Source organism: Rhinopithecus bieti, unplaced genomic scaffold (assembly GCF_001698545.2).
Source record: "Rhinopithecus bieti isolate Rb0 unplaced genomic scaffold, ASM169854v2 scaffold_9976, whole genome shotgun sequence".
In the NCBI taxonomy this organism is placed as follows: Eukaryota; Metazoa; Chordata; class Mammalia; order Primates; family Cercopithecidae; genus Rhinopithecus; species Rhinopithecus bieti.
The window spans coordinates 2,035,844-2,062,656 of NW_016806761.1; the positions used below are offsets into that span (position 1 = coordinate 2,035,844).

At 37.4% G+C, this 26,813-nt stretch overlaps 1 protein-coding gene across 1 annotated transcript in view; it reads left to right on the plus strand.

Annotated features, from left to right (window-relative positions):
• DCC (DCC netrin 1 receptor) overlaps window positions 1-26,813 on the plus strand; it is a gene marked incomplete at its 3' end in the record, with an annotated part of 1,003,641 nt that overhangs the window by 103,426 nt on the left and 873,402 nt on the right. The gene's annotated exons all lie outside the window — the stretch shown is intronic.

Below are 26,813 nucleotides of genomic sequence, written 5' to 3' on the forward strand. Positions count from 1 at the left end.
GATATATATATAATCAGCTAGGCATGGTAGTACACGCCAGTAGTCCCTGCTACTCGGGAGGCTGAGGAACAAGAATCACTTGAACCCAAGAGGCAGAGGTTGCAGTGAGCCAAGATCGTGCCACTGCACTCCAGCCTGGGTGATGGAGCAAGACTCTGTCTCAAAAAAACAAACAAAAAAAAAAAAATGAAATTATCAGAACAACCTTCTGAGAGAATTATTAAGTTTCCCATTTGACAGATGGAGAAACTGATCCTCTGAATGGTGAAGAAGTTTGCATAGTGTTACTGGAAATTGATCCCTCCTGTAAAGGCTAAATCATACTTTTCTTCTTTTAACTATGGACCACTACTGTATAAGGTATTCACAATGAAGTAGGCATTACTTTTTAAAATATAATTTTAAACATTAGAAAGGAAAATGTTCCAGTCTCGTTAAGATGGCAAATTGCCAAATGGGAAGGACATCTCCTTGGGAGATAGGGCTCTGAAAGGTCCAGCTGAGTAGAGGCATGAAGAGAGACTGCATCCTGCCTGACGTGGAGGGTTCAGGGTAGTTTGTAGTCATGTGGCAGAAAGAGGACACACTGGGGCTCTCCACAGCCTGGCAGTCTTGGCAATCCAAAGATGGTCACAGCAAGATAAATTATGTGTTAAGGAGATAATTACTATGGTCTTTCCTCTGAACAGCAGCTGGAAATAGGCTGGAACAGATGGAGCCAGAAATAGTGAAAAGGTTGAGGAGCAGCCTCAAAAGAGAGACAGATGTCCTCAAAGGACCAGTTTAAATAAGAAGAGCCTCTGGATGGTTAGAGGTAGAGGTGCATATTCTGCAAATAGGATTGTACGGGTCTTTTAATTCTACCTCTAACTAGAGTTTTATAGTTGTAAGAGGAAAGAAGAAAATGAATCAATGAGATTTATTTTAAAATTGTATTTTTGTTGACATATCACAAGGGATTGATTAACATGGTTTTTTGTGCTTATCCCAATTGTCTCTTCCCAGGCAAAATTTAACCACTAGGTCTAGGCTATATTAAACAGGAACCACTGTCCATCTATATTCAAGAAGAGTTAAAATTTAGAACATCTTCTTCCTCTTTCCTTTACAGTGGCAGTAAATCCTATAGTGCCTCCAGAAATCACTCAGCTTAAGAGCTTATCTGTTTGGATTTTCACCTGGTGAGCTTTGAATGGGTGTTTAGATGCCAAATTTTAAGCTTGACTATCCCTATTCACTCCTTTTCAAAAATATTAGTATTAAGAGCCAATGGAAAAATGAAGGCTTTCAGATAGAGCAGCAACACAGATAGATTCACTGACTAGATGCCACTGTTATTGCTGCTAAACATCTCAAAAAACAGATCCCAGCGGCCAGAGTTTCTTACTGATTTGTGGCTTGCTCCCCATCCTCCCATCCAGGACACACAATTTTCACCACTCCACTGGGTTCTCAGCTGAGTTCTTGACACGTGCAGTGTTGTTGATGGGCAATTGTAACTTTGAGATGTGCAAAAGTATTTTGAAAATCAAGGAATTCTGTCACTCTGGCCAGTCTCTTGGTTTTAATCAAGAACATCCTAAAGCACTGTTTCTCTATGTGATATTTCAACAGATGTTATGTTGGGTTACTAAGAGTGCAGTAAAATGGAGAGTTTCAGTTCCATTGGCCCACCTGGAACCATGAAGGAGGTTTATTAATTTTTCACATTAACATAATATACTTAGCTCATCGACTATCTTCCCATTGGAAAAATCTGCAAAATTTCATCACTAATTGTTCCAAACAAAAGTTTTAAAATTACGTGAAAGTAGAATCTTTTAAAAGTTACATATGAACACTGATATAAACAAGAAACTCTTTAAAAAGTCAATTCTCTATATAGATGGAGATATAAATTAACATACATTTTTTCCACACCTAGAAAGAATGAGGCTACCATAATAAAGCAGTGCCATGTGTGTATTTGGCACTCAAGATTTTCAAGTGGCATCACTATTTCATTATTATCTTGCATACTCTACCAGGCACAGCAGACAATCTACTGCTAAAATTCCTTGAATTGTATTATGCAATAAGTGGGCTATGGGGTACATTTAGGTAAATTACTTATAGTCTTGACTGAACAGCAGAGAATGGAAGGGACCAGAAATTTCCACCTTTCTGAAGCTAGGAAGACTTGAAAAGATCAATCAAAGACGTGTGAATAGTGGCCAGACACTTTACATCTTCTTTTTAGCAAAGGGAATAATGAATTTTCTCGATACTTACTGAGTTCCTGTTTTTTTTTTTTTTTTTTTTTTTTTTTTTTTTTTTTTTTTTTTTTTTTTTTTTTTTTTTATACCAAGTGGAGGAGCCAGATGGGAGAAAAAAGTTAAATTTGAAATTAATACACATTTTCCTCCAGGTTTGGTTTATGAAAGTGCAGCAGGAAAAAAGCACAGTAAACGTACCACTCTTAATATTTTGGAAGAAATGTAGTGTGTGCATGTGTGTGTACTATGGTTTCCCTAATCACAGGAAAAATTACAGGTAATCTCTTAACTACAGTGATCTAGTAGTATGGGTTGAGAGTACATATCAATAAGAAAACTTAAGCTTAAAGTGAAGAAGCATACTACCCAGACTGTGGGAACACATTCGCGGTAGTTTAACTTTTGGCATGGAACCTGATTCCCTAATTTCTTATGGCTTCACACTCTAGTTTGTATATATATTAGGGTGAGAAATGGCCTTAGGGTGAGGCATCTAAACCATTGCTGACCTTGCCTCTGTGCTCAGAGTTCCCTTATTAGTAACTCCAGAGATAAGATACTGAAGCGTCCTGCTAAAAAGTATGAAAAGATTGAGTTTGGGGGAGAGGCTTAGGTGTTGACATTTTAAGATAACAAGGTTTGTTGAAGTTTTGACATAGATTGATTCAACCTGTTAAATAGCAGACCTCTTAGGGACATGACTTAGGACAGGATCCTTTAACAGAGAGGGACATTTGTCATCTCTGTATCAGCAGAATCTAACAGAGCTATCAATAAATATTTACCTAGTGAATAAACATTTGTTTAGTTAATAAAGAAACAGAGAGGATGGGCACTTCATTTACTATAATGTGGATATTATGCATTGCATGCCTGTATCAAAGTATCTTATGTACCTCATAAATATACACAACTACTATGTACCCACAAAAATTAAAAATAAAAAAAAAAATGAATAAATTATGAAAAGGTATAAGGAAAGAAATGGGGCATAGCTGTTTTCCCAGGAAGGAAGGCACAACATGCAATGTCACTGGGACAAGTTTGCAGGTCAGGGCACGAGCAGTGTTGAGGAATCGGGGTTGGATTTAAGAGAGGAGAATGTGACAAAGAGGAGTAGAATAAGAACCAGAGTTTGCTCTTTCATGTGTGCTCTTTCCAGCCCTGCTAAGAGCAGAATTCTCAGTAGACCCCAGTTCTAAGCACGTACCCCTTACATCACAATGCCATTCATCAGGGCCAGTTACAAAGGATGGGATCTCCAAGAGAATTCCATCAGAGTAACCTGCCGTCTCACTTAAAAAAAATGTCTCCTGAGAGAAAATTCGTGCTCACCTGCTTCAGAGTACAAATCCACAAGGATGGTTCTTAGAAGCCTGGAAAGACTCTCTTGAGTTTCTTTCTTTTTGTCATTTTTTTCTTTTTGTTTTGATAAGTGAGTTCAATATTTATAGTACTTCCATAGCCATTTCTTTCAGGTGTGTGAAAGGGGCTGTTTGCCTGCCCATTGAGTGTGAATTATAGGGATGACATTTAATGGTTCAACTTCTTTTGCTCAGTTCCCTCAACAATTGAGAGATGAGTTGAAAGGGAGTGATATTGCATAGTAAACAGTAAATGCCTCACACAATGGGAACTCATCATTTTTATTTTATTTTATTTTTTAAACGTGAGGTTTGCAAAAATAGCATGTGGTCTATTGACATTATTCTAAATTGCACTGTTAGAAGAACATTAACTTTTTCATTTCACACTTTCTGATCCTTAAGCACCATTGCTGTATGGGGAAATCAGTCATTTTCTGATGATTCATGTGCAGATTTGTGCCAATCAGAATTGGCCATTATTATGCCAAGTCTCTTCTTGCAAGGAAGTTCATTGAGGGCATAGAGAAAGGAAAGCAAAAGTAGAATCATCCTCTGTAAATGCTCTGTGTAAATTCACAAACCATAAAGGTACAAGTAATTTCATAGTGCAATGGAAATCTATTTTGAATAGACTACATTATTATAAACCACAGATACTGGTACAGCTATCTTGGGAATCACTTCATAGGGACTTAATGACAAACCTGTGGGTACATTTGTCCTTTACAACTTTGCCTTGGGGCTATGGACACAAGAAAATAGTCAATAATATCTTTCTGTGATTAATTTCCTATGAAAATCATTCAGAATTTGGAATCACTGATTTTTATCACAGATTCTAGAGTAGCTGAAGTTATCAGAGATGTTCATTTGTCAGAGACCATTTATTTTAAGAAACAGCAATTCTTCCAGCATGATATTGAATCAGGAATGAGAATAACAGGAGGCAGGGACTCCACAAAAATGGGATGAGTGGTTGAGATATTAGAAGTGAGAAATGTTTGTATTGATTTTTGCATGAAAAGAGTCCGGTGTCTGTTTTATTCTCCCCTGCTTCTCAAGGTTCCCTTTCCTCAAGGTCTATGAAGTGTTGTTATGGATTTGTTGTTATTTATTTTATTTTACCTTATTTTATTCTGAAGTACATTATTGTTTTAAATCCTATCACCATAAAAATAAAAGAGGGACACAATTATTTTCCTTTGAACATTCTCTGCCTTTTCTCTCCTATTCAGAGAGCTTACTGTTGAATTTTTAAACACTAGCATTTTCATCTTCTTCAGCCCAACATAGTCATTTTGGGAAATCTGTGTCTATAGAGGTATTTTCTAGTGAGGTTTGATTTGATTACTGACCTTCTTTAACCGTAAAGGTACAAAAGAAAGTACTTCAAGCACCTAAGGGACTCTGCCAAGTAATGGCAAACAAAAGTTCAAGATGGGTCAGGTCCCACAAAGGAAATTAAATGTATTATTCTCACACAACAAGATTAGCAAATCATCCATAAACTCAGCCAGTCTTTTCTTCTTTTTATTCTAATGAGTTTAGTGTGCAATAATGATGGTGCAGGCTTCATCAGAATTCTGCCAGTGAAGGGGAATTTGCAAACTCCGTTTGCAAATGAGATGTGCACCATAAACCATAGTTATCCATCATAGAGAAGTAGCGTGTGCCTGATAAAAGGCTGTTTGGGCTGAGTCAATCAAATGAGCATTATTAGAGCTTGGTATTATACTGTCCTTTAGATGATGGAGAAGGAATGTAATACAGTTATGGAATGTGATTTTTTTTATGCCTCTGTCCCTTTTGGAAGACTAAACTCTATTCTAACATGAATATCTCAGAGTGACATTCATAATCTATGTTATGAAAAGAGACCTTCTCCAATTTCTCATCTGTCAAGAACAGTTAGAACTGTGTAGAGTTTTCATGATATAGCTAACACCATGAAGAAATGGTCCTCTAACTAAAATTACATCTCATACTTGTTGATTATTAATGAAAGGTAGACTGAGCACTTGTGTCGATTAAATGAAGACCAATGAAGATGATAACTTCTAATGTTCTTTGATCATGGTTAAAAATCATAATTATAACAATAAGATTTTGAGCTTACAGGTCATGTAGACACCATCTGATTTAGTGGATTTCTAACTTTTATTTAGTATTGGAGCCCATTTTTCAACCAAATATCCTATGGCATCAGGAAATACAAAATGATCAAGGTGTAGGAGTTTTTCTTTAGAAGAGGCAAGGGCTTTCTCACTCCTTCTTAGCTTTCCCCAGTTGCCCTCCTTGATGGACAACTCTGATATTTTGAAACATACTGATGTAACTCATTTTTCTAAAATTCACAGATTGAGAAAATAATAGTCAAAAACATTTGTAGATTTTAATAAGGCTGCAGCACTTACTAATTACAAAGCAAATATAAAGATCAAGACATCCTTACTTCTACACAGATGCTTTCCCTACTGTTCAGAGCTCCAACATCACCTTGCTCTACATCAGGGGTCAGAAAGTCAATGTCTGCAGGGGCCAGGCAGTCATCAGGGCATCAGGGGTAAAGCAGGTGGTAAACTGCAAAGCTCACACACCCACATGAAGAGAACAGCTGTCAGAGTTTCAGGGGATGCTTCACATGAGGACAACAGGGCCCAAGATTCTGTCACTTTCTTTTTCTTTTTTTTTTCTTTTTTTTTAGCAGAAGTTGAAAAATCAGAACTTCAGTGTAACAATTATAATAATTAAATACTTTAAGTGACTAGTAATAACTACTATACTGATGAAACAAAACACATTTACAAGCCAAATTCAGCCAACACCACTAGTCACTATAAATACTGATGTTGAGTTCAATATTATGATGTTGTTATAAGAAATATTAAAAACTCAAACACCCCTGTAATTAGATTCATTGGATGTGCCCAATAATTATTCTTATGAGCAATTAGTAACATGTCCTCATTAATTTTTTAAATAAATATTGAAGAGCCCCTAAGCACTAAGCCCTGCCATATAGAAAGGTCATATTCCCAGACCTTTGAGAACACATAATCTATTGAAGAGAGACAAGCATACAAGCGATATTTGCAAGAAGGTGAAATGAGCTAAAATAGAGGTGAAATTATGGTGTCGTGGGATTACCAACAACAGTAAAAAATATTTGCATAACTCTGCTCAATAAAGACTTTCCTTGGGGAGTCATGAAGAATGCATAGGAGTTTCCCAGACAGTTGAGAAAGGGGACATTCTAGACAGAAAGAACAACACACATATAAGAAAGGTGCAGAGGAAAAATCATGTCTTGATCAAGGAACTGCAAGTAATGAGGCATGGCTAGAGGGCATAGAGGATGGAGAGAGGGAAGAAGAGAGAGAGGCAGCTGGGCATGCAGACAAAAGCTAGTCAATGAAATATAAAATATATGCTAACAAGTTAGGACTTTATTGTGTAGCTGTTGAGATGATATTTAAAGATTGTAAATGGGGTGAAGTCATCCCATTTTTATTCTAGAATGATGATTCAGATGACATGTATGAATTGGAGATAGAGAAGGGAGAAAGAACCAGTTATTGAAATAGCTAAGGTTATCCTTGATGAGGGCTGCAAAGGTATTGAGATTGGAGAAACGAAGGAGATACATTTGAGGCAGTAGAGTTTATAGAATCTGGCTGCTGACTGGCTGAGAGGAAAAAGAAAGTATTAAGGATAACAGATGCCCAGGATTTCTGTCTCGAGAACCTGGACTGACAGTGACCCGTTTAACCAAGAGGGAGACTGAGTGAAGTGGTAGGTGCTGGCTGCAGCCTAGAAAGGCTGTGGAGTAGGGCTACCTGCACCAGGTCTGGAAGGGCTGTCAGAACAACTTGGTGTATCCAGTTCCTGGCCTGAGTAATTCACCTCTAAAATGAAGTGTTTCCCTAATTTCCTCTAGCACATTTCAAAAATAAACTAAAACATTATCTTGAAAATCCAGACATCTAAATTTGAGTGAAAAAGATACTAATCTTATTAGAAGTAGCCCACTCCTTGGAAGACTTCTATGCCAAGAATCTTAAAATCAGCTGGATTTTTTTTTTTTTAGCAAACACATTCTAGTGATAAAAACAAACAATAGTAAAGCCAGTAAATGCCTGCCAAACATGACCGGTGTATTTCTCAGCTGGTTTAATGAGCACTGACCTAGCAGGTCGAGACAAAAGCACACAAGAATCTCTTTTTCTCAATAATACAAATTTAACATATTTGGCATTTTATTTTGGATTTGAATATGGAATAGCTGACTTTAGTGTATAGCAGGAGGGAAAGGTTAAAAGATTTTTTTTCCTCCTGCTTTGGCCTAGAGTAATATTAAACCACATTCTCCTGTGATCTATTGTTTAGAAATCTAATTTTTTTCTTCTCAAGAATGTATTAGGAGTAATCATCTCAAAATATCACTGAAACCCTTCAGGTAGGCCGTTAAACTCAGTGGCAGAGTGACCTGAGAGAGAGAGCACTTGACTACCTATATTTTCAAATTAAAACAAATCCAAACCTCAAGTATGGTGAAAAGCAAATATAGTCATTCTGGTCAACAATTCAGCAATTGCAGACACGCAGTGGATCACTATATAATTCAAAAATCATGTGTCTCGGTGAGGTCTGTGGTTATTTTCTTTGCCAGATACTAATTTCTTTTAATTTACAAAAGCAATGCCTTTTTCATTTTTAACAGTCTAATGGGTGTGGGACATGCAAGGTGGAAACAAATGCAGGAGCTATTGAACATCCATAATAAGGGCATTATTAGGAAAATAAAAGGAGAGGGAAGAAAAAAATCAACCTGATAACTTTTAGTACAATCCCTGAATAGTAAATCCTTTTGAGAGAATTTACGGCTCTTGATAACTAGGAAGTGGCAGAACACTCCATTCAACATAAAAGTAATAGCAACTAATAATAATAATAATTTCCAATGAAAGCAGTGGTTACCACAGCCTCTGATTTAAAATGTAGGTTTTGGAACAGCAGGCATATTACCAGTGATATTCGATTTTCCAGAGGATTATCCATAAAGAATCCTGCAGCTGCACTTATTTACCTGTCTCTTCACAGCATCATTATGCAGACAGGGATACTGAGAAAAACACTGTAACAAAATTTAAGAGACTGCATAATTCTTTCTAAATACACCCACTTTATATATTCACATATATTGTGTGCTCTTCAAATGCAAATTTTAAGTGTTGTTTATCTGTTACTTCTCTGCTTGGGTCTCTGTGTGTAGTTTTTCCTTAAGGTAGTAATATATTCAGATGTTCAGTTTCCCTAACACAAGAACAGATTTTGAATATGTATGCTGGGGATTTTGCAATGAAATGAAAGGGCAAAAGAGACCCAGACAAACTGATGCTTTCCTTGGGAATTAGTTAGGATTCAGAGTAGCCCTCAAATAGTTATACCAAACTCTTGAATTTTTAACAAGTGGCCCCTGGTGTGGGACTCTAGCATTGCTGGTCTTTTGGGGGAAGGTAGCGTTCACAGATAGTAACTCTTGAATCTTCTAAATTTGAAGGACGGAGAAACCACAGCATGTAAACTCCTTACCAGTTTTTTAACTTCAAAAGCTATTTTGCCTGTACCTGGCAGGTCATTGTTCATTTTAACCTCGATTAATAAGGAAAGAAGACGATAAATGTACAGGATGTTTGAAATTCTGTATATGCTTATCCACAAGCTATGTGATCCTCCAGGTCCAAAATGCCAAGCAAACTGTGAACACTGATAGAAGTATCACCATCTTTCTTCTTTTCCTGGCTTCAATAACTCCATCAACTACTTCTCTAGATCATGTCAGATTTTTCATTGACTTTGGCCTTGTGGATTTTGACCCTTCCATATAAATGCATTGGAATTGCTTTACTCTTCTGCAGATAATCCTAACAAATACTTTTATAGGGCTTCATCATGTGAGTGTGACATTACCATTCTACTTTGTGTTTGGGTTATTTGTATTCATGTATCATTGGTATCATTGGTAATGTCATCTGGCATTCTCCTTCTAGCCACTACCTTTGGTATTGATGTTACTGTGACGATTTGCACATGAATGTCACAGAGTTATTTTGTGTGTGTCTGTGTATTGCTGCCATTGAGATGAAGAGAGTGATGGAACCAACTCACCAGACCCTCTGAGACTCCTGGTCCTCTTAGTGGTTCCTTTTGAGGCAAGTTGAGCAGAACCTTGTCTCCAAATTTGAATCTTGGATTTATATTAGATTCGGCATAATGCCCAGAGAGACATTTCAATTCAATTGATTGATTTTTACGCTACATTCTCAGGAGTACTCTTTGCCAGTTTTTATCCTCAGTCCTGTCTGAGCAGTTCTGAGAGAGTTATACTCTTCCACAGTAATATCCTCAGAGCAATTTTGAAACAATTCTCTTCTCCATATTCTTAGACATCAAAGACTTTAGTCCTCTTGTGAAAACACAACATTTATTACAGATAAAAGACATGAGGCACACCTTAGTCTGCCTAAGGGTTTCAAAAGAAGAAAATATGGCACCTTCATGATAAAGATAACCCCTATCTTAGTCGATAATACTCTCACTCTGCTAACCCTTTGATATTGTTATCAAACAATATCTTCAACAAGTAGCCAGTGCTAAAGATAGTGAGGTATCAGCAAGGTGTAAGATAGCTTTTGCCTTCAGTAACTCTTCAGCATTGTTGGGAAGACGGTATAAAATTTAAAATATTTCTGTAAATAAAGGTCAGCATGTGTTAAGTACCCACAGTGCAGTGGCAGATGACAGTTACTATACAGGTTGAGAAACATGGGACAGAAGTGCGACTGACCTTGGTAACTGGAACCGGCTTCACAGAGGGAGATGCTACTCTCTTGGATACCCAAGGATAGGCTGCCTCAACTTTACCAGAATGGAAATGTGTTAGTCTGTTCTCGAATTGCTATAAAGCAACACCTGAGACTGGGTAATTTATAAAGTAAAGAGATTTAATAGGCTCACAGTTCTACAGGCTGTTCAGGAAGCATGATGGCATCAGCTCAGCTTCTGGGGAGGCCTCGGGAAGTTCACAATCATGGTGGAAGGCGAAGGGGGAGCAGGCACCTCACACAACCAGAGAAGCAGCGAGAGAGAGAGCAGGGAGGTGCCACACTCTTTTAAACAAGGAGATCTCATGAGAACTCACTCACTATTGAGAGGATAGTACCAGGGGGATTGCACTGAACCATTCATGAGAAATCCACCCCCATGATCCAATCAGCTCTCACAAGGCTCCAACTCCAACAATGGGGATTACATTCCAACATGAGATTTGGTGGGGACACAGAACCAAGCCATATCAGAAGAGTATTGGAGTCTGGAGAATGGTGAGATATTCTAGTCTAGGGGTCCACAATCCCAGGGGCACAAACTGGTACTGGTCTGTGGCCTGTTAGGAACTGGGCCACACAGCAGGAGGGGAGTGGCAGGTGAGTATTTCTGCCTGAGCTCCACCTCCTGTCAGATCAGCAGAGGCATTAGAGTCTCATAGGAAAATGAACCCTATTGTGAACTGCACATGCGAGGGATCAAAGTTGCGTGCTCCTTATGAGAATCTAATTCCTGACAATATGAGGTGAAGCAGTTTCATCCCAAAAACATCCCCTGGCCCCTCCATGGAAAATTTGTCTTCCACGAATCTGGTCTCTCATGCCAAAAAGGTCAGAGACCGCTGCTCTAGTCCAACCTTGAAGATAGAATAATGTTTGTTTGGTGAATAGAACATACATTATGTTATTGGAGTAGAATGTTTATGAAAGGAAATAGTGGTAGATAAATTTATAGAGAGTTTTTAATTACTGGCTAAGCACTTTGAATTTTTTCAGGGAAATGAGTGTCGTTGGAGACGTTTAAAGACTTTTGAGAAGGGAAGTTTTCTAAGGTTTATCTGCCCAGAACTGACTGAAATGGTTAGGTAGGTGGGTGGTGGTGGAAGAGGGAGAGACAGATGGAAAAACACACTTTATTAGAGATTTACAAGTGAGACCCAAGTGCTCAGTTCAGTCTGGTAGCAGTAGAATTGAGCAGACATAATCTATATACAGTTTTTACTTAGTGGAGACCCAGGTCATTCTGAATGGAGTTAGTAACTCTTTGTGCTTTTACCTTCCCAGCTAATGGCCATACCTTTCACCCTATTTGTCCCCAATGGCTTGCCAAATGTATTAAAATGCATTTGGGAAATAGTTTCATGGGATGTAAGGTGAAGAAATTAACATTTGCTAGTTTCCTTCCTTAGAATAATAGTCTTAATATTAGAGCTTGTATTAGTTCATTCTCATGCTGCTGATAAAGACATACCCAAGACTGGGCAATTTACAAAAGAAAGAAATGTAATGGACTTACAGTTCCACCTGTCTGGGAAAGCCTCACAATCATGCCAGAAGGCAAGGAGGAGCAAGTCACACCTTACATGGATGGCAACAGGCAAAAAAAGAGAGCCTGTGCCAGGAAGCTCTCCCTCATAAAACCATCAGATTTTGTGAGAATTATTCACTATCACGAGAACAGCACAGGAAAGACCTGCTCCCATAATTCAATTACCTCCCACTGTGTCCCTCCCACAACACGTGGGAATTCAAGATGAGATTTGGGTGGAGACATAGAGAAAAACCATATCAGAGCCCTTTGCAAATCAGACAAAACTATGGAATCTCCCTTGGGGGAAAAAAAAATACACTTATAGACAAGATTGTGAATACAGTTTCAGGGATTTGCAGATACCCTGAAATATGCATAGATGCAAACATGGTCCTTAGAGCAATGTTTGGTCCTTAATGATTTAGTGTAGGTGAATTCTGAGTTGCAGTTACAGTAAATTCAGGTAGAAGTGATAACACTATAGCATTTGCTCATTCTGAGGAAAGGGAGATACCAATGAAAAGATGACACTTGGACTGGCAAAACTTTAAAGGAAGACCAGTTGGGAGTGAGGTTTTCTTTCCACTTAGTGACTTATTTGTCACTCTTGTACTTTGATGTGGTTTGGGAGTGTCCCCACCCAAATCTTACCTTTAATTGTAGGCTCCATAATTCCCATGTTTCATGGGAGGGACACAGTGGGAGGTAATTAAGTGGGTCTTTTCTTGTGCTGTCCTCATGATAGTCAATAAGTCTCACAAGATCTGATGGTTTTATAAAGGGCAGTTCCCCTGCACATGCGCTCTTGCCTGCCACCATGTAAGACATCCCTTTGCTCCTCCTTCATCTTCTGCCATGATTGTGAGGCCTCCACAGCAATGTGTAACTTTGAGTCCATTCAACCTCTTTTCTTTACAAATTACCCAGTCTTGGGTATGTCTTTATTAGCAGCATGAGAATAGACTAATACATACTCTGATATTAATCAAGTAATAATTTAACTGAAGGGTTAGTTTACAATTGGGAAAATAAACTATTATGGAAGATAGAATAATTTCAGAAATAAGCCTGTCTCAAATAGAGACTTAAATGTAATGAAACTGCCTTTGGTCCATGTAATTTTCCTAAGTGATATTTCAGGAGTGTTCGCCAACAGCCACTTCATTTCATTATTTTTATGGTAACATAGGCAGGAAGTAACCAAGATTTGATTAAACTTGCTTATATGAATGGAAGAGAGGCTGAAAAGTTGGTCAGGGAATAATTGCTGCTTTCATTAATAATTTAGTTGGATGGCTCCTTGATTCACACCTTTCTAGCTTATTCATCAAATGCTTATTGAGCATCTACTATGTACCAGACTTTGACCCATAGACAAGGTAACCATCCATGTGGTTTGTTCTGGGAAGGTCCAGACTAATGGCTATTAATTCTATGCAATTATTCTTAGTATCATTTTTATTCTCAAAATTGTCCTGTTTTGAACAATAAATTATGTGGTTGTTCTAGCTTTAGGCTATTTGGAGAAATGTTATCTCTGGGAAAAGCTGTTTGGCCTGTCCAAACATTTTTTACTAAACAGTCCAAACTGCATATGATTACCTGTAGTATTTGGAGTATAATACAAGCCTCAGGAAGATAGAACCTCATCCATTTTGTTCACCAATATGTCTCCTGGGCCTACTTATTGTTCAAATGTAGTAGATACTCAATAAATACATTTTATAAACGGATGAACCATGTAAAACACTTCACTGTTGGATAAAATGGCTACCACTATAGTTATCCAAGGGACTAAGAATGGACTATGCTCTGCAGGTCAAGCTTAACATGAAGAAAATTAACCCCCCAAAATCCAAAAGTTTATTAATAATTCAAGAAAATTCTTTTATTATCTGATTGTATTTTAGAAATATGATTTGAATGTTTTATTTTGTTCTTGAAGTCAATTTCTTAAGTAAATGTAAAGATGTTAAAATGTTTGCCTTGGTTATTAAAGCTTAGGTTACCAGCTATTGTTGAAATAGCCATGTAGAACATTAGAATTTCACTGTGGGCATGTTGTGAGGCGGGGATTAAATATCCATAACTAAGCAAATTAGTGAGCACCAGACCCAAAGTACGTCTTTCCTCCCTCCCTTCTTTCCATTTGCCAGGATGTTACGGTATATAGATATTATATTTTGTGGAGATGACCTAGGGTATATGAGCCGTATTCTTATTCTACACAGAATTCCATCAAGCTTGGTTATCTTGTTTCCCAGCCTCCAGAAGATTAGAAACAGAAAGTTAGAAAGAAAGCTGTCAGAGTCAAACAGATTTATGGTAATGGGAGAGATTACACAACCACAAAAAGGAGGCACGGGATTCAAAAAGCATCATTTCTGAGGCCATTTGGGAAAGAGATAAAGAGCCTTGCAAGCCCAGTAGCCCAGAAAGCCTCACCGTGTTAAACCAGCTCACAGCAGTTGTCAGTAATGATGGCCTCAGGCAATCAGAAAAGGTTAAAGTAGGTTTATTGTGCTCTGTTCAATAAGAGGACATAGTTAATAATCCATTTCAGTGGAACTGGTGTTTTATTTAAGCTCTTTTGGTTGCAAGTAATAGGAAGACCAAAATACATCCTAAGAGAAGTGTGTGTGCATGTGTGTGTGTGTGTACCTAAGGACTACAAATTGCAAGTAAAAAGGTATAAGTGGTCAAGAACTGAGTCAGCCCGTAGGGCTGGATGCTGATTTTGTAGGTCCCTGGTGTCTTAGTTTACATATCTCTGTTTCTTTCTGAGTCTGATTCCTTGTTGCAGCTAGGCATTACCTCTTTGGGCTCTTCTCTCTAGGCCTCTTTTTAGTTTGAACTTCTGCTTCTATCTTCTCTCTGGGTGATTCTGATAAAATTCCAAGAGAGAGAATGTAATATTTCCAGCTCATCTGTTCATGCTGGCAATGTCACGGCTTGTTGATTATCCTGTGTTTTACCTGCTCTGAATCAGTCCTTTCCCTGCCCCAGTTTGCAGATACAGGGAGCGAGTAGCTTTGGTTATCTGGCCTGATTCTGATAATCTACTAAGCAGAAGCTGCAGACAAGCTGTTTTCATAAGGACTCAACTAAAGGCATTTCAGATACATAAACAAATCCAAAAATAGATCAATGTTTTAAAGTTTTGAGATTTAGCTCAGTGAAGTTCAGTTACCTGAAAAATTTGCTTTAGGTAGAAATACATTCCATTATCATTCTCCAAATAAAACCCTACTCTCTATACATTTCACATGAATTCAGAGTTCTAATAAAATATTAATAACTTTATTATGCATTATGTGTCTTTTTCCCCAAAATTATTCTGAAAGAACTTCTGTGTTCTTACTATCCTATGTTACGCACCCATAAGCACATTTCCTTGATATCGTCCTTGATATTGGAGGAGTAGATGTAATTGATCCATGGCCTCTACCATTTCCTCCTCTTCTCCTTATTCCCTGCCCAGACTTAGCCAAACAGTTGAAGATGCTTTTACATATGGAGAAGAGCATCACTGTTCCAACAATGGGTGAATGTGCGCTGCCATTGTTGCCAATACTGAGTTTTGCAATAAGTGCTCAGAACAGTGGTTCATGTAACAACATAGTACTTGCAGGCAATTATACTAGTGGTCCAGTACAATGAGGCTTAGCACATGTGTCACCCATTTACACACTTGGTTAAAGATATAGAATGAACTAAATAAATGTAGGTCAGAAATCTGTTTTCAACAAAGAACCAGGAACAGAATGGCAATTCTTTTTTACCTCAAGAGTGAAGACTAGGCGGGACACACTTATAAAACGTTAGTACAACTTGTACAGAGATCCTGATTGAGGCTGCCAATTTAAGACATCTCAGGTAATTTTAATGACAAGACTAGATATAAAAACAGAACTAACATTTTGAAATAAACAACAACGGTGGCCCAATTTTGGGTCCAGCACTGGGCGTGCATGTGCACAGCAAATGTGCATGCGTTGGTGTGCATGTGTGCATAGGCACAGGCCACCCTCTCCTTGTCACAGTCACGCACCACCTCCCCTCTATCAGCAAAACATATAACTACCCCAAAATAAAAGAGCAGCTAAGCTTTTGTAGAACATGACATATTATATCAGCATAGATTTCAGTATTTCAAATTATTCCCTGGAATTAATTCACTAAATAGCCCAGGCAGTCAAAGCACAGATCCATTAGGCTCAGTAGAACACATTCTTTAAATGTTAGTACCATACAATGAATATTTGATAAGTACATCATTAATAAACCTTGGAGTGACATAATTGATATGTGGATGTTTAATGACAATTCCAAATGATGTAGCACATGGCATCTACTCGTCCCTCAATCATCACGCAGGTTGCTCCTGTACCATGCGATGGGCACAATTGGAAAGGCAAAGTCTGATCTTCATTAGTGGCTACCCATAAAAGGTTTTCATTACAAGATAAATGATTATAACCTGGCTTTATTAATTAAGCATGCATTTCTGCAGACCAAAGTAATTGAATAAAATGGCCAGTAGCTTTAAACTACACAAAATCTTAATGTCTCAAGAATAGATTCTACCTTCAGTCTGTGCCTTTAACCCTCTATTATTTGAGAATATATGGCAACTGAATTTAAAGTGCTGCCAAATACTGACTTAAATTTCACGTATAAGATTTGTTTTCCTCTAACATCTTGCTCTGTGACTGTCATGATAAAAGGATTTGTCTTTCCTCTCATCTGATAACCTCAAATTCATCCTGCCCCTATTCTCAGCCTTGAGGAACATAACCCCAGAATATGTACAGGTTAACTGTAGAAGCATTGGTGCTTGCAGAAATGAAATGACTTGTTGCATCCTGAAAGAGAATTAGTGGCTGAAGAACAGGTCACTAGAAATCCTTTATTCAGTTGTCACTGAATCACACCTAGGAAATGAACTAATCATCCATGCTCAAGTCCTTCTTTATTTTGGGGTCAAGAATGATGCTTCAAACATGATATATCCATGTGACAATTCCCTTTCTATCTCTGACTGCTTCAGTGAGAAAAATACGACTTCTTAGAATATCAGTTTTAAAGTAAAAAAATACATACACCAGGGAAGACATTTTTTACTATAATATTTTTACATGTACAGTATTTTGGAACAAAAGAGCTCTAAAACAAATGCACTAAATTTTGCAAAATAATTATGTTTCTGATTGCTTGATACATAGGAGCTGGTGAAAGCAAAGATTAAAATTCATTTTTACTCAGTGAGAACACACATGACTTAGTGCCCACAAAAAAAATCCCTCAGGATAACTTTTTCAAGTAGAGCAAAATGTATATGTATGATATGTTCTACCATGAAGTATCTACAACTAATTTTATAAGATCAGAGAATATTCTGCCACTGAGACAACTTTTTCTCCCCAATTCTGCTTTGAACTACTTTTTTTTGTATAATCACTACCAGAAATAATTACATTGTTAAATTAATTCCACTCCTATTGACTGTGGTCACTAAAGAGTCCATCCGCTCACTGTATTAACATAAAATAGGAAGCTTGACCCTCACCTTGTCGAAAATACTTTTATTTTAGTGTTTTACTTGAATTTATTGGTAATTACCTTTATCCTTTATGAGTATGCTCTTGATTCTTTTGCATGCCTTTCAGTGGAAGCATTAACAAACATTTAGCTTGGAAAGTGATATTTTAATTTCATTTCTAACATTTTTAAGGACCTTGACACTAACTCCCACCATAATATTTTCAATCCCATGAAGAACGAAACATTGCCATAGTTTATTGTCTACATTTCCATTGTAATGGCCACGTGGCTGTTATTAGAGTAGCATGGCATACAACTTCTGTATGAACTAAGAATACCGCTACACTATTCAAATGATTCATTTTGCATTAGTGCAATTGTTTCCAAGTGTGTTTCATCATGTTTTATTCATCCTAGTTTCTTCTTGTTGTAGCATTAATCCTTAAACTATATATTATGAATGTAATGTATATAGTAAAGTTAAAAATTACTTTTATGAAGTTATTAAGTGTTGCCATAATTCTTATGTTTATTTTAATCATTTTAAACCTAAGATTACTAGCACAGATTTAGAGATAATTCTGATTTAATTTTATTTATTTATTTGTTTTATTTTCAAATATGAGAACCTTCATCATCATGTTTCAATAAGTCTCCTGAAATAATAAATTCAAAGAGAATTTATTTTCTCTTATTTCAGCTGAACTCTCTTTGCTACAGGTCTTTTATTTACATCATCTATTTTTCATCCCTGATTATTCAGAATCACCAGAGAACTGTCTTACTTCTGAACCATGAGGTTGTTATTCAAGACCTACTACTATGCTGAAGAATTCTTCTCTCTTCTTTGTCCCAACCAGATCCAACTCTGTCACTCACCAGCTTCTTGACCTGGAACAATGGTTTCTGCATGTGTAACATAGGAAAGCTTGTTGAGGACTCCATGATCCTCAGAGAATCAAATTTGGCCAGTGGCCTCTAATGCCATGTGTTATGGCAAGACTCAGGTACAAGTCAAAATCTTTAGAGGGGCAGTTAAGGCAGTTAAGCATGGCCTGGTTGGAATTCCAGTTTCTCTACTTAGTAGCACTGTGATCCTAGGCAACTTATTTAATTTCTATGTGCCAGTGTTTCCTCAACTGTAAAATGGGGTTATTAGTTATTATTCCATAGATTTTGTTATAAAAACCAAATATAGCAAGTACTGTATATCTGAGGTGCTAAAAACAGTGCTTGGTGCATGATAAGCATTCAATGAATGTTAGCAAAGGATTAAATGTCCCTAAGGAATAAAAAGATTATGACACTCTCCATCCCTACCCTACCTCTGTATGTAAGTCAAAATCAAAATTCTGATATTGCCATATGGTGACTTTTGGAAGCTTTAGTTGAAATATGAAACAAACAAACAAACAAACAAACAAAGGCTAACTTTTGGTTTTCCTGCCTTAGCTTTGCTGGTGCTCTAAGCCAGAACATCCTGTAGTATGTGCTGCATTGTATCACGATATTAAGGAGAACTATCACTCCCTTCCTGGTCCTCTGTTGAAAACAGATTTTGGTTTTATATTTATTTAAATATAGGTGTCCATTTATGAAAATAATATTTATCTAAGGATGAAACTTCAAATATTTCTGGAAGTCTTATCCTTATGAATCAAGTTTCCATTTTACACTAATTATTATTGCTATTGTTACTACTGTAATTGTAGTTTCAAGTAATAAATAGATATTATATTGCATTTGTCATCATATCACACAAACACGTATCCAGGTATATATTAATGAAATTCCCTCTTGCTTTCCTGAGTGCCTTGTTTTCTAGAGTAGTAATGATGGAAAGTAGCCTCTTTTCTGGCACACATTTAAGATATAGTAAAGGTTATTCAAATGTCAGATATTTTAATGATAACTTTGTCAGTGTACCAATTTTATTATATGTTAGGTAACATGTTTATACAATATAGTTTAAATATATCTAATGATATTAAGGTTTAAAACATAAATTTGACCTTCATATTTTATTTTTGGTAGGCCCAATGTATGACATGATTTTAAACCTATCCTTCTTTGAAGATATAAATATTTGGGCAAGTAAGAGGATATGGATGACAAATTGCTTAAAGCTAATGATGGTGTTTTGAATTACACATAGAATACCTGTGGAGAGACCCTAACTTGACTCAGGAGCTATCTGGTCTGACCCCTTATTTTGTAGCTAAGCCACTTCAAAAAATGTAAGTAATCGGCCACAAATCGCAAAGCTGGAAACGGAATTCCCTGTTTTTTGACAGCAAGTCTGAGGTCTTTCCAGTGTAAAGCACTGCTTCCCAAGGTACTATTTATCTAGGATTTTCATTTTTTGTACTTTTTTTTTTAAAAAAAAATAGGATTTCCACTCTGATTTGTATTGAAGTGAATAGAATCCCTATTATACTTCACTTTATGGAAATGCAACACATGAAGAGCTTTTTGTACAAGCTTTTCATTTCTGGTTCTCTTTGTCACAAAAGGCTCTTCACTTTTGTAGCTGAAATCATTTGTAATTATGAATTGTGCTTTTAAAAAATTCATCAATGAAATCTTCGATTTCGAAATGAGGTGCCAGAAGAAAGGCAGAAGTAGGATGAGTGGAATTTAATGCAATATGATAGAGAAATAGAGAAATAACAAAGGAGAGGCATCTCACCTAGAGCAGTGTCTCACAAAGCAGTAGGAAAATGAAGATAATGCATTTGGTCATGTTTTGGAGTTTGTTATTCAGTGTTATTTGAGGTAGGAGTACACAGAAAATATCTTTATGTCACATATTAAGTATTTTTCATATATCAAATATATCTACTATACAAGATTTAGAGATAATGGGCACAGGGGGGTCACCAACATAGTGATGGAAGACACACATTTTTAAATACTTAGCTGTATTTAATTATTTTTTATTTTGTTGTCTTTAATTCTGACCTGCTATATGGGGTTTTATGTCAGTATCATAAATGTGCAAATATCTGTTAATAACATCCGTAAGGTATATGTTAGTAAACAGCCAAAGAAAGAGGACTGAATTAAGTATATGCTTAAGATGGTGAGAGTGAGAAGAAATCCACAAATATTTTAAAATGTGGATTTCAATAAATGTACTTCCTTACACAATACCTGCAATTAATTACAACTAACATGACCTATTTCAGCAACTAACAGGTACATATGATCATATGCACTTGTTTAATATTACACTATCACTCAAATTCCCATTGACTTGGGAAATCCAAGTTATCCTCTCAAAGATCTAGCCCACCCCTGAGAGTCTCAACTAGTTAAAACAAACAAACAAACAAACAACAAACAGAAAGAACTCAGAGCAAAGTGGGTCTGTCCTGGCTCCAAAAGCTAATCTCTGAGAGTGCTGGAGTCTGATCTGTTCACTTCAACTACAGTCATGGGTGCAGCCACATGGTTTCACTGACTGAGACAAGCCCAGCATTGGCACACAGAAACCTATCCCTGATGTCCTTAGCGGTCCACATTTTGATCAAACCTTGGTACTCTCCACAGCAAGTCCCAGGGTTTTATTCTGCTTCATATCTCATGTTAGCAGAGACCCTAGTCCCAGTCACATGGCTGCAGGGGCTGCTCCTGGGGCACCTCAACCACCAGCCTGGTCCTGACAGCAGTTTCTCCCATGATCCTTCAGCCTTTTGATTGAGCCAGGGTCACTGACCTCGTGTCTTTCATATACATTATTTCAGGAGACTCATTGTCCCCTCCTGACTGTGTTTCTTAGGGGTACCGGGTGCACTACTCTATGTCATTCAATCTTAAGCAGCAGAGGTTGGATTTCCTTCTTTACACAGCTATTAGGTTTTGTTATCAAAACATAACTTTCTTATCCCTTCTGAGCACTTTGAAAATCAGAGAAACAGAGAATGCTTATGAGTTCCTCTCTTACACCCTTTTTCTTTTTCTTCCCCCATCCTACTCCCAACAAGGGGTTTCTTTTGACCCAAATTTGTGTAATTTAAGAATACAGCACCACAGATTCATTCGGAATAAAGAATATGTGCTTCGATGCAACAGCCTGACTATATTCCTTATCTAGAAGATGCTAGCATAAAAGTCTGTATTACCTCTACTTAATATTTAATATTTGCTGTAACAGCCATTGTGCTACATACGGTTTTTAAAAATTCTCTAAGAAATAACAAAAAAAAACTCCTTTAGAGTTAGATTAGCCTAGTCAACTCTTATTTTGAAAGTGAGGAGAGTTAAAAAATAAAACATTGAATTGTCTTTTATTATTGGTTTTGACTAGAATAGTTATGTTGCTTGAGTCTTAAACATGGAAAGGGGAAGCTCAAACCTAACAATGTCTATACTGGGCCATGTGATTTGCACACCAACGAACGTGCTTTAAACTCTTAGCCCTGAAGCAGCCCATAAATTAGTTCTTTTTTTTGCCCTGTGGGTATGAAAGGTTCATAACATCAAAACCTTATGCCACCTTTTCTACCCACAAAATTCTCTGATAACTCTCACATTATCAACTTACCCTTCATACTAGATCGTTGTCGTTTCTTTAGAATTTTTTTAACTTTTATTTTAGGTTCAGGGGTATATGTACAGGTTTGTCATATAAGTGAACTTGTTTCGTGTGGGTTTGTTGTACAGATTATTTTGTCACCCAGGAACTAAGTCTAGTACCCAACAGTTACTTTTTTCTGATCCTCTTCCTCCTCCCACCTTCCACCCTCAAGTAGGTACCAGTGTCTGTTGTTTCCCTCTTTGTGTCCATATGTTCTCATCATTTAGCTCCCATTTGTAAGTAAAAACATGCAGTATTCTTTTTTTTTGTTTGTTTGTTTGTTTTGAGACAAAGTCTCACTCTGTTGCCCAGGCTGGAGTGTAGTGGCCCGAACTCAGCTCACTGCAAGCTCCACCTCCCGGGTTCACATCATTCTCCTGCTTCAGCCTCCCAAGCAGCTGGGACTACGGGTGCCCACCACCACGCCCGGCTAATTTTTTTGTATTTTTTAGTAGAGATGGGGTTTCACCGTGTTAGCCAGGATTGTCTCGATCTCCTGATGTGATCCGCCCATCTCGGCCTCCCAAAGTGCTGGGATTATAGGCATGAGCCACTTCGCCTGTCCCAGTATTTGGTTTCCTCTTCCTGCATTAGTTTGTTAAGGATGACGGCCTCTAGCTCCATCCATGTTCCTGCAAAAGACATGATCTCATTCTTCTTTATGGCTGCATAATATTCATATATATATATGTGTGTGTGTGTGTGTGTGTGTATGTGTATATATGTATATATGTGTGTGTGTGTGTGTGTATTTGTGTATATATACCACATTTTCTTTAGCCTACCATTGATGGACATTTAGGTCGATTCCATGTCTTTACAATTGTGAATAGTGCTGCAATGAACTTATGTGTGTATGTGTCTTTATGGTAGAACTTACTGTAATTCTTTTACCTTATAAACTTTTAATTTTTTTAACTCTTTGACTGTTTATAATAATACTTAGATTAAAGCACAAACACATTGTACAAAAGTATTTTTATTCCTTTGGATCTTTGTTCTATGAGCTTTTCTCTATTTTAAAAACTTTGTATTCCTTCATTTTTGTTTTTTTTCTAGAAGAAGACACAAACACACACATTAGGCTAGGCCTACTCAAGGTCAGAGTCATTCATGCCCCTGTCTTTCACCTTCATATCTCTCCCCATTGGAAGGTCTTCAGGGTCAACAGCGGTCATGGAGCTGTCCTCTCCTGAGATAATAATATTACTTCTTTGGGAATACCTCCTGAAGGACTTACCTGAGGCTGTTTTCCAGTTAACTTTTCTTTTCTTTTTTTTTTTTTTTTTTTTTTTTTTTTTTTTTAACAAGTAGAAGGCGTGCACTCTAAAATAATGACAAAAGATATAATATAGTAAATACATAAACAAGTAATATAGTCATTTACTATCATTATCAAGTATTACATATTATACATAATTGTATGTGCTAGATTTTACATGACTGGCAGCACAATAGGTTTGTTTGCAACAGCATCACCACAAACACATGAGTAATACATTGTGCTATGACATTATGACAGCTACAACCTCACTAGGCCATAGGAATTTTTCAGTTCCACTATAACCTTGTGGGACCACTGTTGCATACGTCTGTGATTAGCTGAAATGTCATTATGCAAAGCATAGCTCAGGACTCAGCCTTGGACCTCTTCTCTACAAAGATTTATTATTGGTGATCTCCTCCAGTCTTGTGGCTTTACATATGTTTAAGATACTCTGATTTTTATCTCCAGCTCAGACCTCTCCCTCAAACTACTGTATTTTTTTCAACTGTGCACTGGAAAGTCTAACTGACACATCAAATGAAACCTGTCCAAAACCCAACACTTATCTTCTTTCCTGGAACTGCTCCTCCTGCGACCTTCTCTGAGTTAGAGGAAACCCAATCCTTTCAATTGTTTCGGCCACAACTTTGGTACCATTCTTGACTCTTCTCTTTTTTTCACACCCTACATCTAATCCATTAGTAAATCCTTTGGCCACATCTTCAATTTATATCCAGAATTCAACTACTTGTCAGGATTTGTCCCACCAAGGCAGGAAATTATTGCCATAAGTACAGTAAGAGATGATGGTGTACTTACGGCAATAACCTCATATGTTGTCTCTTGGCTTCTACCTTTGGCCCACTACATCATACACAGCAGAGCGGACAGGGTCACCCTGTGAACCTTTATGCAAAGTCCCATCATTTCCTGGTTCAGAACCCTCCAATGACTTCCCACATCAGTCAAAATAAACATCAAAGTCCTTCCAATGCCCTGAAGAAGTCATACAATCTATGCCCCCATTTTATCTCCCAGCCCACATCCTGTAATTCTCATCCTAGCTCATTCTGCTCATTTCACTGCCTCATTTCAGCCCCAGGACTAGGTACTTACTCTCTTTTTGCCCATAACGCTGCTTCCCCTCCTATTGCCTCACAGTGCAATATGCAACCTCTTGTAAGTCTTTGCTCAACTGTCACTTTCTCTGTGAGGCTGTCCCTGAGTTCCCTTTTCAAAACTATAATCCTCTCCCAGATACAATCTCTACCTTCCTTCCCTGATTTTTCTCCACAGGACTCACTACCATCACATACACCGTCTGTTTGTTTATGTATTATTACTCCTTGCCTACTTCCCTACACTAAAATGTAAGCTCCATGACATAGGGATTTGTGTCAGTTTTGTTACTTGCTCCAGCCCAGGTGCCTGGAACAGTTGCTGGCACAGAGTGAGTACTCTGAATTATGTATTGAATGAACGAATGAATGAATTACAGAAATGTCCTCTCCAATTTCTCCTGGCCATTTCTGACAGTTCCTAACTGTAGCCCTGCAGAAGGCCCTGGGCTGCTTTTTCTTCTCTGCTGCCTGATAGTGGATCCATAGATTCTCAGGAAACCCAGGCCTGTCCACTGAGATGGCTGCCATGTTCTTTTATATGCTCAGCGTGCAGTAATTGTAGGCATAGCGTACTCACAGTAATAGCTGCATTTACTGGGTGTTAACTGTGTCCTAAGTGCTACATTAGGCTTTATATATATAATCTGTTTTAATTTGAGCCTCACAACCCAGGAATAAAAGTAGCAAGGTTTGGTTTCTTGCTCGTGTGATCCTTTCATATTTTTTATTGTGACTTCATGAGTACCATATTATCGAGTAGCTTCCAGTTAAGCCACAGTGGCCTTTTCCTGCTGACTTTTTGAACTCTACCCTTCTCGACTGCACTGGACACCTCTCTGGAGTAGGTGATTGGGAACAATAAGACCAGAGATGAGGAGTCTAGAAGGATCATTTGGTCATGTTGGTTGATGCTGTGTTTAGGGACGTAACCATAATAATTGTAGGTATGTATTAAGCACATACTAAGAGTTAGGGGCTGTGCTAAGAACTGTATTATTTAATTATCTTTTTTATCTTTAATTTAATTATCTTATATTTAAATGCTATTCCTATCTCAGTGAAGGAAGTGAGGCTTAAGAAGGTAAAACAATTGGCTGAAGGGCGTACAACTGACTAGTAAGTACTGGTTTTAGGATTTAGACCCTGGTCATTCAAACTCAGAGCCTTTGATCATAAGCACCATGGTCTTAGGTGGAAGTAACTGCGGGAGGATTAATTGGACTGGCATTTTTCAAATGCACACTCTGTTCCAGTCACTGTACTAGGTGCTAAGGATATAACAAAAACAGAGGAAGGACAGATTCTTTTCTCATTAAGCCTGCTGTCTAGACCAGCTGGACAATATTCATTATGTAATCATAAGTAAAGATATAAACATTGATCACCTACATTTTTAAGTGTTTTAATATCTATAAATATGAGTCATCAGAAGCCTTGGGCATCTAGTTTTGGAAGAGTGCCTTACAATCCTTCAGCATTATAGTCTTTATAGCGTCTCTTTACAAAAGCCAATCAGGCTTGTGTGGTGGGTCATCTTCAGCACTCATACCTTTAATTTCTGTTACATGATTAACATTTCATTGGTAACTTTGTATTTTTATGTGCATGTGTTTGGCTTGCTTCACCATACTGTATTATCAGCCTATTGAGTGCAAGGATGTTCTATTTATTTCCGTACTCCCCTAAGATTGTTAGTTCTTTTATCTTCAAATAGAATGTTCTCAGTATATGCTTACTAAATTCATCCTAGTTCAGGAAATACTTTCTTATATATACTCCTTTTGAATGGGAAGATGAAAGTATCAGTGGGTAATTTATCAAAAGCCGTGTAGCTGGGGGTGGAATTAGAACACCCAAACATCAGTGCTTAGGTTATAAAGTATGTGGTTTAGTTCCCTGCATCCTTAAGAAATATATTCAGATGTCAGCAGTAGATAAATGTTCATAGAATAGGTATATCTAAGCTCTCTGTATAAAGAGCTGTGTTTTAGAAAATTAGGCAAGCATATTCATTAGGTACTAAGGATTGGTGACTTGCCCATCAGATCTGCAGTGAGGATAGGGAGCAATGCAAAGTGGTGATTTTAAAATTTGCAATTATCTACTTTACACATTCAACAGGTGAAAGTGCAGATTCCCCAGCATCACCCGGTGCTCAGAGCTGTACTGGCAAGGCAGCTGGTACTACTTGTTATGTTTTGTTGTTTTTTTTTTTTTTCTCCCCCATGGGAAATTTCATTTATTATACTTACATTTGCCATGTAA